The sequence below is a fragment of the Anabrus simplex genome, chromosome 2 (genome assembly GCF_040414725.1).
Source record: "Anabrus simplex isolate iqAnaSimp1 chromosome 2, ASM4041472v1, whole genome shotgun sequence".
Lineage (NCBI taxonomy): Eukaryota > Metazoa > Arthropoda > Insecta > Orthoptera > Tettigoniidae > Anabrus > Anabrus simplex.
In genome coordinates, this window is record NC_090266.1 from 374,419,349 (window position 1) to 374,436,241 (window position 16,893).

The 16,893-nt window shown below is 37.7% G+C and overlaps 1 protein-coding gene across 1 annotated transcript in view; it reads left to right on the top strand.

The window, feature by feature from the left end:
* LOC136864147 (pleckstrin homology domain-containing family D member 1) overlaps positions 1–16,893 on the top strand; it is a 315,900-nt gene that overhangs the window by 72,289 nt on the left and 226,718 nt on the right. The window lies entirely within an intron of this gene.

Here is a 16,893-nt window from a genome sequence, read left to right on the forward strand (position 1 = left end):
AAATCCGTTAAAATGTTGACTCCGTTGTTGTATACCCATGGCGGTTTGTCCAGCTTGTATATATCTTTAGTTTTCTAAAACTGTTAAATTATGCTGCGGAGTTTGATGTCATATGAAGTTGACACTGTGTGTTCTGTAGTTTGGTTCCAAAAAATAAACGTAAACATGAACTTGGTTAGATCCAAAGAATTAATTCCCACTTCAATATGGGTTAAGGAACCTGGGAAAGAAATTAAAAGTCGAATTAGGCAAAAGATCGGAAGGAAAGATCAAAAAGAAAAGTCTAGAAAAATCGAGAGAATACTAGAAACGAACTCACCTTGAGCAGCCTGAGTGATCGGCGGACGGAGCTGGACTGATAGATGCGATTATAAGGTTAAGGGGCGAGGCGGAACGGAGGAGAGGGGAGGGGTAGAGGCGGAGCAACTGTCACGGAGCTAAGGTGGAGCGGAAGGATGTGGTAGTGGGGGTAAATGATGTGGATATGTACTGCATATGGTTTGAAAGATCAAATTGTTTTTAGGTGGTCTAATATTTCTTAACCATTTAATTAAGAGATCATAAAGAAGATTAGATTTCTTGGAAATTTCATTTAAATTATAGTTAGTGTTGAAATATTGATCGCAATGAATGAAACAATTTTCTACAATGTTCATGTTCTATATCAGTAAACTTATGATTAGAGTCGTGAATGTGTTGGCCTATAGCAGAAAACTTGTTATATCTTACTGCGTTGACGTGCTCTGAATATCTGGTTGTGAAGTTGCGTCCTGTTTGTCCCACGTAGGAGGCGCTGCAGTCGATACACTTGAATCTATAGATTCCAGATTTGGAAAATCTGTTAGAGGTGTTGACTGATGTTGAATTATGTATAATTTCTGAGGTCCTATTATTAGTTCTGAAGAAGATTTTTTACGTTATGTTTTCAAAAAACATAGGTGATTTGATGGATACCGTTGTTGAATGTAAAAGTAGATGAAACGTTAGTTATAGGTTTTTCTTTTGTGAGAGTAGTCTTGGGCCGGTGTCTAAATTTATTGATTATCTGTTCTATAAGTGATCTGCTGTAACCGTTGAATTTGGCGATTGCTCTTATAGTGTTGAGTTCGCTATTGAGGTCTTTTTGTAGACATAGGTATCGTGAATGCACGATGAACCATGCTACTATACGCTGCACGTTTGTGTGTTTGAGGGTGTATGGAATCTTGACGAATAGTATTGGCAGTTTGTGTCTGTTTTCTGAAGATTCTATATGAAAAAGCAGATGGATTTCTGAGAATAGTTAAATCCAGAAAATTAATTTCTTTATTATTTTCGGACTCAAGCGTAAATTTGATGTGGGGGTCAATGTTGTTTAGTTCTTGCAGGGTAGAGGTCGCATTCTTGATTTCTTCATCCATTATAACAAATGTGTCGTCAACGTATCTGGCCCACATGAGGATGTTTGGACAAGTATTGCTATTTATTTTTGTATATTCCAGAAAATCTAAATAAATGTCCGCTAGAATTCCCGATGCGGGTGATCCCATGGCCAGTCGATTTTGTTGATAGATGGTTTCATCAAATTTAAAGAAATTATTGTTGTATTTCTAATTTGCTGAGAGAACTTTGTTTGTTTAAGTTAACTTCAATAATGGAGAAAAGTTTGGTTGTGGGTATGCTTGGATACATATTTACTATGTCAAAAGAATGAAGGGTATGGTTGGGTTGTACATTAAATGACTTCTTTTTTTTCAGTTGGTTCGGTAGTGTTCTTGATGGATTTTTTAGAGAGAAATTGATAGTTCTTAGTTAAAAATCGTTGAACAAATTGCGCAATTTTATATAGAGGGCTGGGTTTATAGTTAATAATAGGCCAGATAGGAACGTTAATTTTATGTATTTTAAGGAGGGCTTTAACTGTGGGTAAACCTGGATTCATATTTAATAGTTTCGATTTTTCTTGATCTGTAAAAAGAAAAGATATATTCTTTAATGTTTGTTTTAATTGTCGCAGTATTTTCTGTGTAGGATCTTTATTGATTATTATAAATGTGCTGTTGTTAAAAAATTCTTTGGTTTTAGATATGTAATTAGTTTGTCCATGATAACTGTAGTATTTCCTTTATCCGCTTTTGTGACAATTAGATCGTTATTTTTAATTTTCTTTTTGAGTTCCGCGATTTGTTTATGTTCGGAAGTAAAATTATTGGCATTAGAATTGATAGGGGGATTTCTTTTATTTACGTTATTAGAACTGAACATCTTATCTAGGTTTTTTTTCACTTCAAATCTAATTTCGTCTTGATCTTCTAGCAGCATTTTATTGATTGTAGCTTCCGACTCAATAATTAAGTTAGTAACAGCGTTTATTTTGTTCGTATTGGGCCAATTATGCTTCGGACCCTTCGCTAAAATGGCTGTTTCTTCCATGGATAAAATTACGTTCGAAAGATTGACTACAGGAGGATGGAAATTTTCGATTAAGTTTCTTTGCAAACTAGTTTCTTTGGGCTGAGTTTTTTATGCATTTCTGTTCATTTTTAATGCAGCTGATTTCTTCTCTAATGTAAACTCTTTTTGTGAGAGTATGTCAAACATTTTATTATTAACCTGATTTAGAAATAAATTCCATTGAATGCCAGGAAGCAGATTGGCTGCTTCAAGTTGAGTCTCGTAAAGTTTATTGTTTAAAAATGATTTTTTCTTATATAAAAAACAAAGTTCTTGTTTCAACCAAATTTTGTTCATTTTTTGTTGGGCTTGGACGGAATGCGGTGCGGAACGATGTTTTTTGAACGTTCCTTTCAGAAAGTTCGGTGTTAAATTGTGTATAATACGTTGCTTCAAGAAGCTAATATCTTTGCCCAATTTGGTGACTTTAGTTTTTAAACCCATATATTGATAGGCTTTTCTTTTTGCCTGGTAGGCATTTTCATTAATAATCCGTATTGAAGTGGGATTACGGATCATGAAATTTCTAAATACCAAGTGACTGCTGCTCAGCCTGAAGGCCTGAAGGTTATGAGGCGCCTCTGCGTGGTGAGTACAACAAATCCTCTCAGCCATTATTCTTGGCGTTCTAGACTGCGGTCACTATCTCACCGTCAGCTTCTCAAATGTAATCACTCGAAACTGCCCTCGGATCCAGGTAAAAATCCCTGACCTGTCTGGGAATCAAACCCAGAACCTCTGTTTAAAAGGGAAGCACTACCCCTATACTGCGGGGCCAGCTTATCAATTCCACATACCTTTAGATTCATCAGTAAGAACTTGCATTTTACATATTCATACAGGGTTTGTCACATAAGTTGTTGCTGCAAAATAGCTTCTAAGCCATTGACAGTATCCATGCACTGTTTTTATATTCTTAAATGCTAGGGAAAGGGTCGTAAAAAGAAACTGACAGGTTTTCCGGTGGGATGATTAATGGCAGATGTTGATAAAAGTTGTACTGCCATCCTGTCTGTGTTACCTAATTGGGATGCAGCTCAACTTTTCTATTGCGTAAGATCCTTTTGTTCTCTGGAATTTGAGAAGTAAATTAACATCAAAGACTGGTCACAGATCATATGGCATTTTCAAAAATGCAACTATACTAATTAATACAGCTGGCATAAAAGTTCAAATTGTTACCAATTCAAGGATTTAGGTATTGGAAAGTAACGAACAAGTGTCAGATCAAGTCTTATAAAGATAGGGAATTGAAACCACCCGTATTCACCTTTATCTTATGTTTCTTCCGATTTCCTGCATTTATCCAGCTTTCTTTTTATCCTCCACTTCCTGCCACAAGACTGAAGATCAATCAAGACTACACCTCAGTGAGTATTGGTGCCCGCCATCCTGATAAAGCTAGGAAGCAGAAATGAGCTCGTCGGAGACTGAGAAGTGAAGGGTGTAGAAGAACAGGGATTGAAGAGGAGAGAACATATCAATTCAAATATGACAATTTATGAACATGTGACCTTGTCCTTTTGTGTTTCAATGTTTGTCCTTGTCTTCTCTCTCTTTTGCCCTCTCTTCCTACACTAACCTGTCCTTGTGTTTGTCCTTTTCATGTTTGTATATTTACGTGACTAGAATTCAAAAGATTTAAGTATTTTCAAAGTTGGATAATTACTATTTGAATTAGTGGTAATCTTTTAATATGCAATTTGAGCGAGCTGTATTGCAGAGCATTTGTTAGTGCAAGGCTAGTACAGGCAATACATTCTGGAGATGTTGATACATACACACTTGGTGTTTCTGGGAGCGCATTTTTGAAGTAGGCAGTCGTGAACAAGTCTCATGAATGGTATGTGTATCTTGCTTTTAACGTTTTCATACAACAGGCTAATTAATTAAGGGATAGAGTGTTTTATGTTTTCTAAAGATATGCAGTAGGCACTCTTTAATCCGGCACATTTGGGACCACAGCTGTACCAGATTAGTGATTTTGCCATATTATCGAGCATCATTTGAGCAACTGTGGGGTTTTAAAAGAACATAGCGTACAAAATTAAATTCAAACATTGATTATTTATTTAATTGAATATTCCTGTATTGATGAAAAATACAGTGCAATGATATTTAAAACAAGTTGTAATAAGCTGCTTTATGGCCAGACGTGTCAGTCAAGGTCAACGAGCGAAGAATCCTCCCACAAAAACCTGAACGTGAGTGGCTCCATTGGTGCCGTATTACAGAATGTGCTGAAGCACAGAATACCAGATTAAAGAGTATTTACTGTAATGATATTGGTTTAAAAGGAACCTAAGCAAAGCTTTTGTAGTTATGTTGTAAAAGCTTGAGTACATGTTCAGTGAGTCATTTAAGTACTGTTTTGAACACACAGGACATTATTTACAAATTGGACTGTTTTGTGCATTTCCATTTCAAATTGAGTAATGCACTACCTGGAAATATAAGACAAAATGGGGGAATGTGGTGTAGTATGTGGAACAGGGGATGGGGGTAAAGAGGTGTTATTGTTGTATTTTCACTAATTGGCTTCATGGTACATATACCGTACACCTAAGAATAATGCACTACTTGAGCATTTACAAAATGCTCTTTACAAATCAAGAGAAACTTCACGTGGTTCTTCTGTACGGAGAATGTAAAACGGAGCACTGGAGAGCTGTGTAGGTATCCTGACTGAAAAGAATTTACTGAAGATTTATACATAATGGTACTAGAATTCTGTTAGAAGACGGAGGAGTAAATCAGTGACAGACAAAGTGCAGGAAACATATTCTGGCTGCTGTTTCTGTTGGTCCACATGCTGGCTCAACAGGAATTGTGAGGGATGCTGTGATACAACGGACAAGTGTAATTCATAATTTGAAGAGAGATATTCTCTCTGTATAATTTATCCCTCCACCAACAATGTTACGAGTGTGACTGTGAAATTCTGTTGCTCTGTTTTTATGCTGTTATAGGATTACACACTTCCTGAACACGATACTCTTTGCTAATGAAGGAATGTTCAGCAAACGCGCGGCAAGTTAAAGTGCGTAACATACATTACTGGGCTTGTGAAAATTCAGAGTGGCTCAGGCAAAAAGCACATTGGAGACTATGGAACGTCGATGTGCGTTGCAGGATAATTGGTGGTTAGTTGGTACCTAGCCTAGCCATAAATACTGTCACAAACTTTTGGCTTGGACTGTAGAACTGGTTTTCCAGGTATCAAAAAACCCTTGTGCTGAAGGTTAGTCCTGACCAGTGTGTGTTCAACAGTGAAAGAGTGGATCTTCCTAGGTTAAGCATGGAGTGAGGTGAATATGAAAACAGGGTAGCTGCAATTGCTTTGCACAAGATTGGAAAGTCACCAATTGAGATTTTCCAAACCCTGAAACAGCTGAAAATCAGAAAATGGTTCATCTGCCAGAAAACTCAGTGATTTCAATCAATCACTACTAATCTGAACTTAGGGCAGCCGTCAAGGTGGCAGATTACCTATCTGTTGTTTTCCTAGCCTTTTCTTAAACGATTGCAAAGGAATTGGAAATTTATTGAACATCTCCCTTGGTAAGTTATTCCAGTCCCTAACTCCCCTTCTTATAAATGAATATTTGCCCCAATTTGTCCTTTTGAATTCCAGCTTTATCTTCATATTATAATCTTTCCTACTTTTAAAGACACCACTCAAACTTATTTGTCTACTGATATCATTCCACACCATATCTCCACTGACAGCTATAGCACTTAGTCGACCAGCTCATCTCCTTTCTCCCAAATCTTCCCGGTCCAAACTTTGCAACATTTTTTTAACGTTACTCTTTTGTCGAAAATCACCCAGAACAAATCAAGCTGATTTTCTTTGGATTTTTCCCATTTTTTGAATCAAGTAATTCTGGTGAGGGTCCCATACACTGGAACCATACTCTAGTTGGGGTCTTACCAGAGACTTATATGCCCTCTCTTTTACATCCTTACTACAACCTGTAGATACCCTCATAACCATGTGCAGAGATCTGTACCCTTTATTTACAGTCATATTTATTACCCCAATGAAGATCTTTCCTTATATTAACACCTAGGTACTTACAATGATCCCCAAAAGGAACTTGCATCCCATCAACACAGTAATTAAAACTGAGAGAACTTCTGTTATTTGTGAAACTTACAACCTGACTTTTAACCCTGTTTATCATCATACCATTGCGTACTGTCCATCTCACATCATTGTCGAGGTCATTTTACAGTTGCTCACAATCTTGTAACTTATTTACTACTCTGTACAGAATAACATCATCTGTCTGACTCATTGGCTGAGTGGTCAGTGTACTGGCTTTCGGTTCGGAGGTTCCTGGGTACGATTCCCAGCCAGGTTGGGGATTTTAATCGCTTCTGATTAATTCTTCTGGCTTGGGGACTGGGTGTGTCCGTCCCAACACTCTCTTCATATTCACACAGCACACTACATCCCTCCATATAGGGTTGGCGTCAGGAAAGGCATCCGGCTGTGAAACAGGGCCAAATCCACATTCTGCGACACATTTCGCACCTGCGACCCCACAGGTGTGGGAAAAGCGGTAGGAAAAGAAGACAGAATAACATCTGCATCATCTGCAAAAAGCCTTATATCTGATTCTACTTCTTTACTCATATCATTTGTATATATAAGAAAACATAAAGGTCCAATAATACTGTCTTGAGGAATTCCCCTCTTAATTATTACAGGGTTTATAAAAGATGGCATGAGAGTTAGTCGTCCTTATAATGTGAGGACCGTGGCAGCTGTTAAAGCAGTGGCAGCCTGTGTGCCTGAAATCCCATCTGGAAATAGAAGATAATGACATGGGAGCTCAATATTTCACCATGGTCAATATCCCGGGTACTCTTAAGAGAGTTTCTAAAGTCCAGAGAAGTAACCACCCTTTCTCAATCATGGTTTAGTGGGGGATGAACTGTAAGGGCCCCACCAGGCTTCATTTTTGTGAAGACATTGGAATTAGAGCTTTTTGGCGGAGCACTGGACTTTAAGAATGTCTTCACCATTGAAGAGACCTTAAAACACCAGAACGATAGGGTATATGTGGCAAGTTCTCTGGAAAATCATGAGAAAGTTTTGAGGTCCATTTATATTTTTGTGTAAATGGCGTAAAAACGAGTACCAGAGTGTACATTGAAAGTGTTCTGGACCCTCTCATAAATGACTTGAGCAACAGCATGTTCAACCATGAGCCCTGAAACTTTCAACAAGATTCTGTGCCAGCTCACGAGGCAAGGATGACTAGACAGTGGTCGTAGACCAGTGGTGCTCACGCTGTGCATTCCATCTCGCGGGCACCCAGCACTGTAAGTGGGCAATGAGCGTATGCTATTCAACCACAATGACATTGTGGCCATGTCACAGGTAGTGAAGGTTGGACGAAGTTCTCCCAGTAACTCTCGATTACTGCGGCGATACCCGAGTTTGAAATAGAGGCAGAAAATATTGAAGGAAAGAGGGCAGAAATCTACGTTGTTTTCAATTTACGTAGTAAGAAATAAGTTATTTATGTTCATTGCAGTTTATGTATTTTGACTGGATACAATAAAGAGTTAGGCCAACAACCTCAAATATTTTCAATCAATCAATCAATCAATACTGATCTGCATTTAGGACAGTCGCCCAGGTGGCAGGTTCCCTATCTGTTGTTTTCCTAGCCTTTTCTTGAATGATTTCAGAGAAATTGTATATTTATTGAACATCTTCCTTGGTAAGTTATTCCAATCCCTAACTTCCCTTCCTATAAACAAATATTTGCCTCAAAATGTCCTCTTTAATTCCAACTTTATCTTCATATTGTGATCTTTCCTACTTTTAAAGACACCACTCAAACTTTTCGTTTACTAATGTCATTCCACGCCATCTGTCCATTTACAGCTCGGAACCTACCACTTAAATGTTAAAATACAAGTGTTTATTTGTAAGTTCACCCTTCAACGCATAAAATACATTTATAATTAGGACCTCATCCCTGTTATAAACTCTATATCTGGCACATGTTTCGCCTGTCTACCAGGCATCATCAGCCATGAAGCTGCGTTTACACTATCGAAACTCCCTCGCGAAAGTCGCTCGGGTGAAACTTACTCGCTTCGAGTGAAATTTCGCACTACCCAAAGCAGAGCGCAATTCAGAGCGAAAAATAGCGCGAGTGGGGCGAGCCACCTTCGACAAGCCTGAACACTTCTGTTCTTGTTTTGCAGCCAACATGGAAACTTGTTTTGTCCCTCCAGCCGCTGCAGCCACGTTTTCCATCGTATCAATGTCATTTTTGATCAAGAAAGGGAAGAAGAAAAATCGGCGCCCTCGACGATGGTGGAGCAAACAATTATTCCTTGGAAGAAGCCAATATGGAAACAGCCTTATGAGAGAAATGGTACAGGAACCCATTGATGATACAATTAAGAACTTCGTGTGCATGAGTACCCAAGATTTTGAACAACTCTTTTCACTGAACAGTCAAAAAGTTTAAAAACAAGACACAACATTCAGCAAGCAGTAACAGTGAGAGAAAGGTTGGCTGTCACACTGCGTTTCTTAACAGCTGGTGATTTGTACACAAGTTTGCAGTATTTATTTAAAATATCGAAGCGCACAATATAAAAAAATTGTACCAGAAGTTTGTGATGCATTGATTGAAACACTTCAGGATTATGTGAAGGTAAGGATAATGATTAATCACATTTAAAACAGTAAATTAACTCGGTATTATATATGTATTTAAAAAAAGTAAAATGAACAAATAGGAATGTTAATAATTAAAAATCACACAATTTTAATTCAATTTAGAAATACATTTTGTATCCAAACTGCACCCGTTTGTTAATTGTTTTGGAAGAATACAAAAAATGGGTGAAAATGTAAAATAAAGATAAAATAATGGAAGAAAAAATAAATCACAAACCAAGTAAAATTAGTCACAAGCGCAATAGCCCATCTAATTATAATGAATCCAAATATTCAGGGCTTGTGCCTTCTGAATGTGGTGTTTTCTGCCCACTAGTGGAAGTTCTTCACAGTGACCAAAGAATGCTTCAAAATAGGTACCGGTAGGTTCAAAAAAAGTAATGAAGTGACACAATTTTGCATAATAAACCAATAGCAATAGCTTACCTTATCCAGTGACTCTGCTCTTATTTTCTTTCGATCTTTCACTTTGATATGATCCCAGTAGCGCTTTCATCTTCCCTTTTACTGTAGAGATAGTAAAGTTTAGTTGAGAACTAATTTCCTTCCACGCATCTTCTCTTTTATTGCGATTGAAATAGTTTTTTTTTTTTTTTTCGGATTCCACATAAAATCTCTATTTTTGTAGAGCTCGATGAGCTGCAAGCACTGTTCTTGATTCATCCCTCACGCAACTACGGGGACTACGCTTACACTGAGAGAAATTCGATGAGCGAAACACTTTGATGCGCGGACAAAAACCGACTGATCTCTGGCTCGCAGCGAGGGCCCTCACTCCGCAATTACTCAGGGGTGAGAAAGCGTCTACACTAGGCGCAACTCCCTCGCGAAATTATTTTGCAAGGAAATTGCGCTTAGTGTAAACGCAGCTTAACAACGTCTCGAGGTTAGTTCAGGATCCTGACTTTAATAAGTTATTTGTACCCAATTACGGTCTTAAAACCAACTTACAAAAAATTATATTGTAATTGAAGATCCGCCACTACCTAGTATATAAAATAAGAGCTTGGCTGTGAACAAGAGAACTGAGAGCTCTGCACACCCTCAATTAGGTTATCTATATACAGTAGTGGTCAAAATAATAGAGCCACCTAGCAAAGGTTTGGAATAAAGTGCAAATTTATTACTAGACATGTTTGTACTATGATGGAAACAAAATTTTACGTTGTACAGGAACCATTACAACAGAGTCACATTGTACCACAGTCAGTTATATAGATAACACAACTCAAACTAATCAATAATATTCAAAAGAATACCAGACCACAGGGTCAAAAAAATAGAGCCACTTGACACAAATATTTTGTACTTGATCCCAGTCTTATGAAACTTACAGAAACAGTCGTTTTCTCATAGGAGTGCATTAGTACTTCGTGGGATAACCCTTATTTTTTAGGATTGCCCTGCTCCTCTTACCCATAGAGTCAACTAAACGCCTGCATTCGTCGCTGCTGATCGCATATCAGGCTCTCTGGATTTCTTCCCAAAGTTTATCTAAAGATGTAGCTTTTGAGCGGTCAATTCTCTTGTCAACGATCTCCCATAAGTTCTCAATGGGTGATGCGTCAAGGGATTGAGGTGGCCAGTCTAATACTTCGATATGGTGATCTTGAAAAAGCTGCCTTATGATCCTTGCAGTATGCTTTGGATCGTTATCGTGATGAAATTTCCATTTCAGCGGCATTTCCTCTTAAACATAAGGCAGCATCACATTTGCCAAGATGTCTTTGTACATTTCTGCGTTCATTATGCCGTTGATACGGTGTATTGGACCAATGCCGTACCATGAAAAACATCCCCATACCGTAACACTTCCGCCACCGTATTTCACAGTTTTTAAAGTGTACTTCGGATTAAATTCCTGGTTTGGTGGGCGGCGCACATAGACTTTTCCGTCTGAGGCAAACCTATTACACTTGGATTCATCGGACCAAAGGATGTTCCTCCACCAAATATTAGGTTTTTGTTCATTTCTCCGGGCGGTGACCAACCTTTTCCAAACATTAGCTTTTGAAACGTGTGACTTCTGTCTCGCAATGCGCCCATTCAATTTTGCGGATCTCAGTCGTCTTTGAATCGTTGAGGTTGATGGTTGAACATCATGTTTGTCGCTAAACAAAATGGCTTTCAGTTGTGGTGTTGACAAAAATGGGTCTTTTTTACTTCCCTAGTGATGAGTCTGTCTACGCGAGGAGTAGTTACACGAGGTGGCCCCCTGTTCTCCACCTGCGGCTTTGTTTGTTTTGCCAATCTAATGGCGTTCTGGACTCGTTTTCGCGAAACGTTTAAATCTTTGGCTGTTTGGTTCATGGACATCCCACTTTTGAACATCCGAAACATTACTATACGCTCGTCATCTCTTGTATGCTTTGCTCTGCCCATCTAGAAGAATGTAAACAAATCCAAACGTCAATTTATATACAAAATAATATTGAGTGGAGGTTTGTTGACAAATAATATCGCTAGCCCCCAAAATAACTGCAAAACATCAATTTGAACGGGACTTCTGTAAAACGGCTCTATTATTTTGACCCATAAGATTCTTACCTTTATGCCTCTTTTCGCACGTCTAGCTCAAACGCTTCCTTTCGCACGACTACAGATAGCAGCGACGTCTTCCCTGATGTCGTCTAAAAGGGACTGACAACACGGCACTCGTGGAGATTTTGCGAACTAATAGATATCCTAGTTCTTAATCCCGTCAATAGAGGTGGCTCTATTATTGTGACCGCCACTGTATATAAAGTAGCTTGTCCTGACTGACTGACTGATTCATCATCGCCGAGCCAAAACTACTGGACATAAAGAAATGAAATTTTGGGGATATATTCATATTAAGATGTAGGTGCTCGCTAAGAGAGGATTTTTGGATATTCCGTCTCTAAGGGGGTGAAAAGGGGGGGGAAATTTTAAAATGAGTGTGTCTATATCTCAAAACTTTAAAAGTTTACAGATGTGAAAATTGGTATTTAGAATCTTCTTTAAAAATAATGAAACACGTATTTTTTTGTTTTCAGACAATCCCAATAGGAGGGGTGAAAAAGGGTGAAATGGGGTTGAATGCCTTTAATCCGGATACGCTACTTATATCTCAGAAACTGAAGATATTACAGACCGCAAAATTGGTACTTTTGATCGCTGTGAAAAATAATGAAACACATATTTTTTTGTTTTTGGAAAATCCAATTATTGCGAGGGTGAAAGGGGGGGGTGAGTTTTTAAAATGAGTGCATCTATATCTCAAAACTTTTAAAGTTTAGAGATGTAAAAATTAGTATTTAGAATCTTCATTAAAAATAAAGGAACACGTATTTTTTTGTTTTCGGAAAATCCCAATAGGAGGGTTGAAAAGGGGTGAAAAATGTGTTGAATGCCTTTAAAGAGAATACTTATATCTTAGAAACTGAATATATTACAGACCTGAAAATTGGTATTTGGGATCTACTTTAAAAATAAAGAAAAGGTATTTTTTCGTTTTGGGAAAATCCAAATAATGGGGTGTGAAAAGGGGGATGAAATTTTTAAAATGAGTGTATCTATATCTCAAAACTTTTAAAGTTCATAGATGTAAAATTTGGTATTTAGAAATCTCCTTTAAAAATAAAGAAACACGTACTTTTGTGTTTTCGGAAAATCCTAATAGGAAGGGTGAAAAAGGGTGAAAAATAGGTTGAATGCCTTTAATGAGGCTACTTATATTTCAGAACCTGAAGATATTACAGACCTGAAAATTGGTATTTGGGATCTACTTTAAAAATAAAGAAGGTATTTTTTCGTTTTTGGAAAATCCAAATAATGGGGGGTGAAAAGGGGGGTGAATTTTTAAAATGAGTGTGTCTACATCTTAAAACTTTAAACGTTTACAGATGTAAAAATTGGTGTTTAGAATCTCCCTTAAAAATAAAGGAACACGTATTTCTTTGTTTTCTCTTAATCCCAATAGGAGGGGTGTAAAAGGGTGAATAATGGGTTGAATGCCTTTAATGAGGATACATATATCCCAGAAACTGAAGATATTACAGAACTGAAAATTTGTAAATGGGATCTCCTTTAAAAATATAGAAACACGTAATTCTTAGTTTTTGGGAAATCGAATTAATGGCGGTTAAACAGGAGTGGCAACTTGGGGTGAATATTTTGAAAGACTATATCTACAGAATATCTGAGAAGCGTAAAATGTTACAGACGTAAATAGTGGGTATTTGGAATCTCCTGTAAGTGTAAAGAAACAGGTGATTTGTCTTTGGAAACTCCACTTAAGGGGAACTAAAATGGGGTGAAATTTTAAAATGAGAATTTCTACAGTATATCTCAAAAAACTTAACATGTACAGAAGTGAAAAATGGTCATTTTTTATCGTATTAAAAATAAAGAATAGTGTATTTTTAGTTTTCGGAAATACAACTTGGGTAGTGGGGGTTGGGGGGGGGGGTAAAAGTGACTGAAAATGGTGTTGAATTCTTTTAATTAGGCTACTGAAATCTCAAAAATGAAGATGTTACACACGTGAAATTTTATTTTTGGAATCTCCTTTAAAAGTAAACAAACACGTATTCTCAAAAAATCCAATGAAGGGGATTTGGAGTGTTAAAGGATAGAAAAAATGAATTGACTTAATTGTATGAGAATACATACATCTAATAAAAACTAAAGTTGTTACAGACGAGAAAATTGGTATTTTGATCTCCTTTAAAAACAAAGAAAAGCGCGTTTTGGGGGGGAAACAATCTTGGGGGTGGGCGGGAGTGAAAAGGAGATGAATTCCTTTCATGAGGACACATAAATCAAAAACTGAAGAGGTTAGAGTGGTGGTAATTGGTATTTAGAAGATCCTTTACTATTAAAGGAACAAGTATTTTTTGCTTTAATATCACTTTGCGAGTGCGGTGGGGGGGGGTGGGGTGGAAGGAAGTTAAAAACGTTAATTATTTTTAAGGGGATACTTATATCTCAAAACTGAAGGTAATAAACGTGAACATTGGTATTTGGAATCTCCTTTAAACATAAAGAAACACGCCTTCTTTTAATTTTTTGGAGGGTGGGGGTAAATAAACTTAACGGCGGTGGGGTGTAAAAGGAGGTGAGACCAATTGATTTTACTGTTCGTAATGTACGTATAAGGAGCCTCCGTTGCTCAGTCGGCAGCGCGCCGGCCTCTCACAGCTGGGTTCCGTGTTTCAAATCCCGGTCACTCCATGTGACATTCGTGCTGGACAAAATGGACTCGGGACAGGTTTTTCTCCGGATACTCTGGCTTTCCCTGTCATCATTCATTCCAGCAACACTGTCCAATATTTCATTTCATTTGTCACTCATCGATCATTGCCCCAGAGGGGAGCTTCGGCATCCGGCACAATTCCTATTGTCGCCGCTAGATGGTGCTTTATTCATTCCATCACTGATCCTGTCGAATGATAGGAAACAGGCTGTAGACTTGCGATGTACTTATTCTGATCATAAACCAATCATTTTTAATCTTTCCTGGGTTCTTTTTCAACAGCCATATTTTCCTTCGGAGAACGTTCTTAGATTAGAGTAGATTCTCCTGGCATATAAATAAAAATTTAAACACATTTGAAATAAACGATAGGAATGAGATTGGCCGTCAAATTGTTCACCTCTATAATAAGGTCAATAATACACGGAGGTGTGTCATTCGTATCGCCAGAAATTCCGCACACTTACCTACGCGCAACAATGGTGCTGGTCACATTGTTAGCAATGACAATGGCAGCAGATGTATTTTACCGCCAAGTAGCGGTCTTGCATATTGCTGTGGGGTCCAGAACATATATAATAATAATAATAATAATAATAATAATAATAATAATAATGTCCTGGACCGTCGTCAACATGTGTGGACCGTGCTGGAAACGGGTCCTGGACGGGTAATGACTACGATTGCAGTCCGGCCGCCGGTTTAGTACCGCCAAGGCACCTAAGAGGACACCATGCCGGATCTCCTCAAGGATTTGATCCACATTAAAAATGCTTATAGGAAAGCATGGCTAAGATTTAGGAACCCAACTGACCGGGTGGAATACCTGGACCTAGCCCGGGAAATACGAAATAGATTGCTGGAAAGAAAGATTGAAAAATGGGAGGAACATTGCCGTAATCTCTCAGTAAACGAGTCAGATCACGAATATCGGCGGGTTGTATATAAAACGATAAGCATTCAATTATAAATTACCGAGCTCGATAGCTGCAGTCGCTTAGGAGCGGCCAGTATCCAGTATTCGGGAGATAGTGGGTTCGAACCCCACTGTCGGCAGCCCTGAAAATGGTTTTCCGTGGTTTCCCATTTTCACACCAGGCAAATGCTGGGGCTGTACCTTAATTAAGGCCACGGCCGCTTCCTTCCCACGCCCAGCCCTTCCCTGTCCCATCGTCGCCATAAGACCTATCTGTGTCGGCGCGACGCAATTAGCAAAAACAATTATAAATTTCAGTATATTACCGTAGCGAAGCACGGGTATCTTGCTAGTTTACAATAAAATTCTTGAACATTTCCAAACACTGAATGTCCAAGTCTCAATAGTGTCGCTCAGACCCAAAATGGTGAATGAAGGCAATCATGTTGTAAAACACCTCAAAGCCTAGGGTGAGAAATCTGGCCAAAAGCTTCATGCATTTCCTGAACTGTGATCATCACAAGAATCTGCAGTTTGCCTCAAACAAACTAATTATTGATGCGATCAACCATATATAGATGTTGATACCGGCAATCAACCATGTCGTACCGATGTTGTTCATTTAAAGACTTGAAAGCAATCAGTTGAATTGTAGAGTTTGAGGCTGGTAGCGTTTTATAATGTATGTAATGAATTACAATTTTCACTATTACATTTTAAGAGGTGCTGTAGAAACAGTTGTAATATAATAGAGTTAAGGTGGATAAGCTGTTGCTTGTGGTTGTTTGGGTTTAAATTATCTGATAAACTCACCAACAATCCAACCATGCTTACCGGTAATAAAATTAATGAGGTTTATTTGAAGGCATACTGTACATCTATCTGGTAGATATATTTACGTTGTTATTGTACTTTAATCTTGGATAGTAAATATCTATGTCCTCACTCATGATGAAAATTCCTCTCACCATTTAGAGGCTAGCTATTTTAAATACTATTTTTAGAAATTCATTGAACAGGGAAAGTCACACAACACTACAATACTGCAAAATCATTGTTGCATTATGTAATTATATTACTTTTTGCTTAATAAATAACAGGAATTTTACATTTAAAAAAATTGGAAATACTGTCATTTCTGTCCAAGGAAATGTAAATCGTAGATTGTACCTTTAAACCCTGTATCTTTGTAAGTTGTAACACAAAGATTTTTCTCATTACAGATGTTACACACTTTTTAATCCACGTTATTGACTGTCTCGCTACACTGCCCAGCACAGTGTTTCATTTTAACAGTCAGCATATTTTAATTGTCAATCATGAACGACCTATCAGACGAGAGGACTTTGTACCTCAATATGTTTTTTATTTCATTAATCATGATCATTGTCATTTCACTTCATCAAGATTTTTAATTTGTTTTGTGTTATGTAATAATTGTTCTGCTACTGATGATGGCCTTGAGAATAGGCTGAAACATGTAGACCCCTATAGACTCTGTTCCATCTAACAGATGATTTGGTTTGTATTGGTAAGGAGGATTTTATAAATACTTTTTATTTGTAAAGTGATAACCGTCAATACGGATTGAGATTTATAACTTGCAAACAA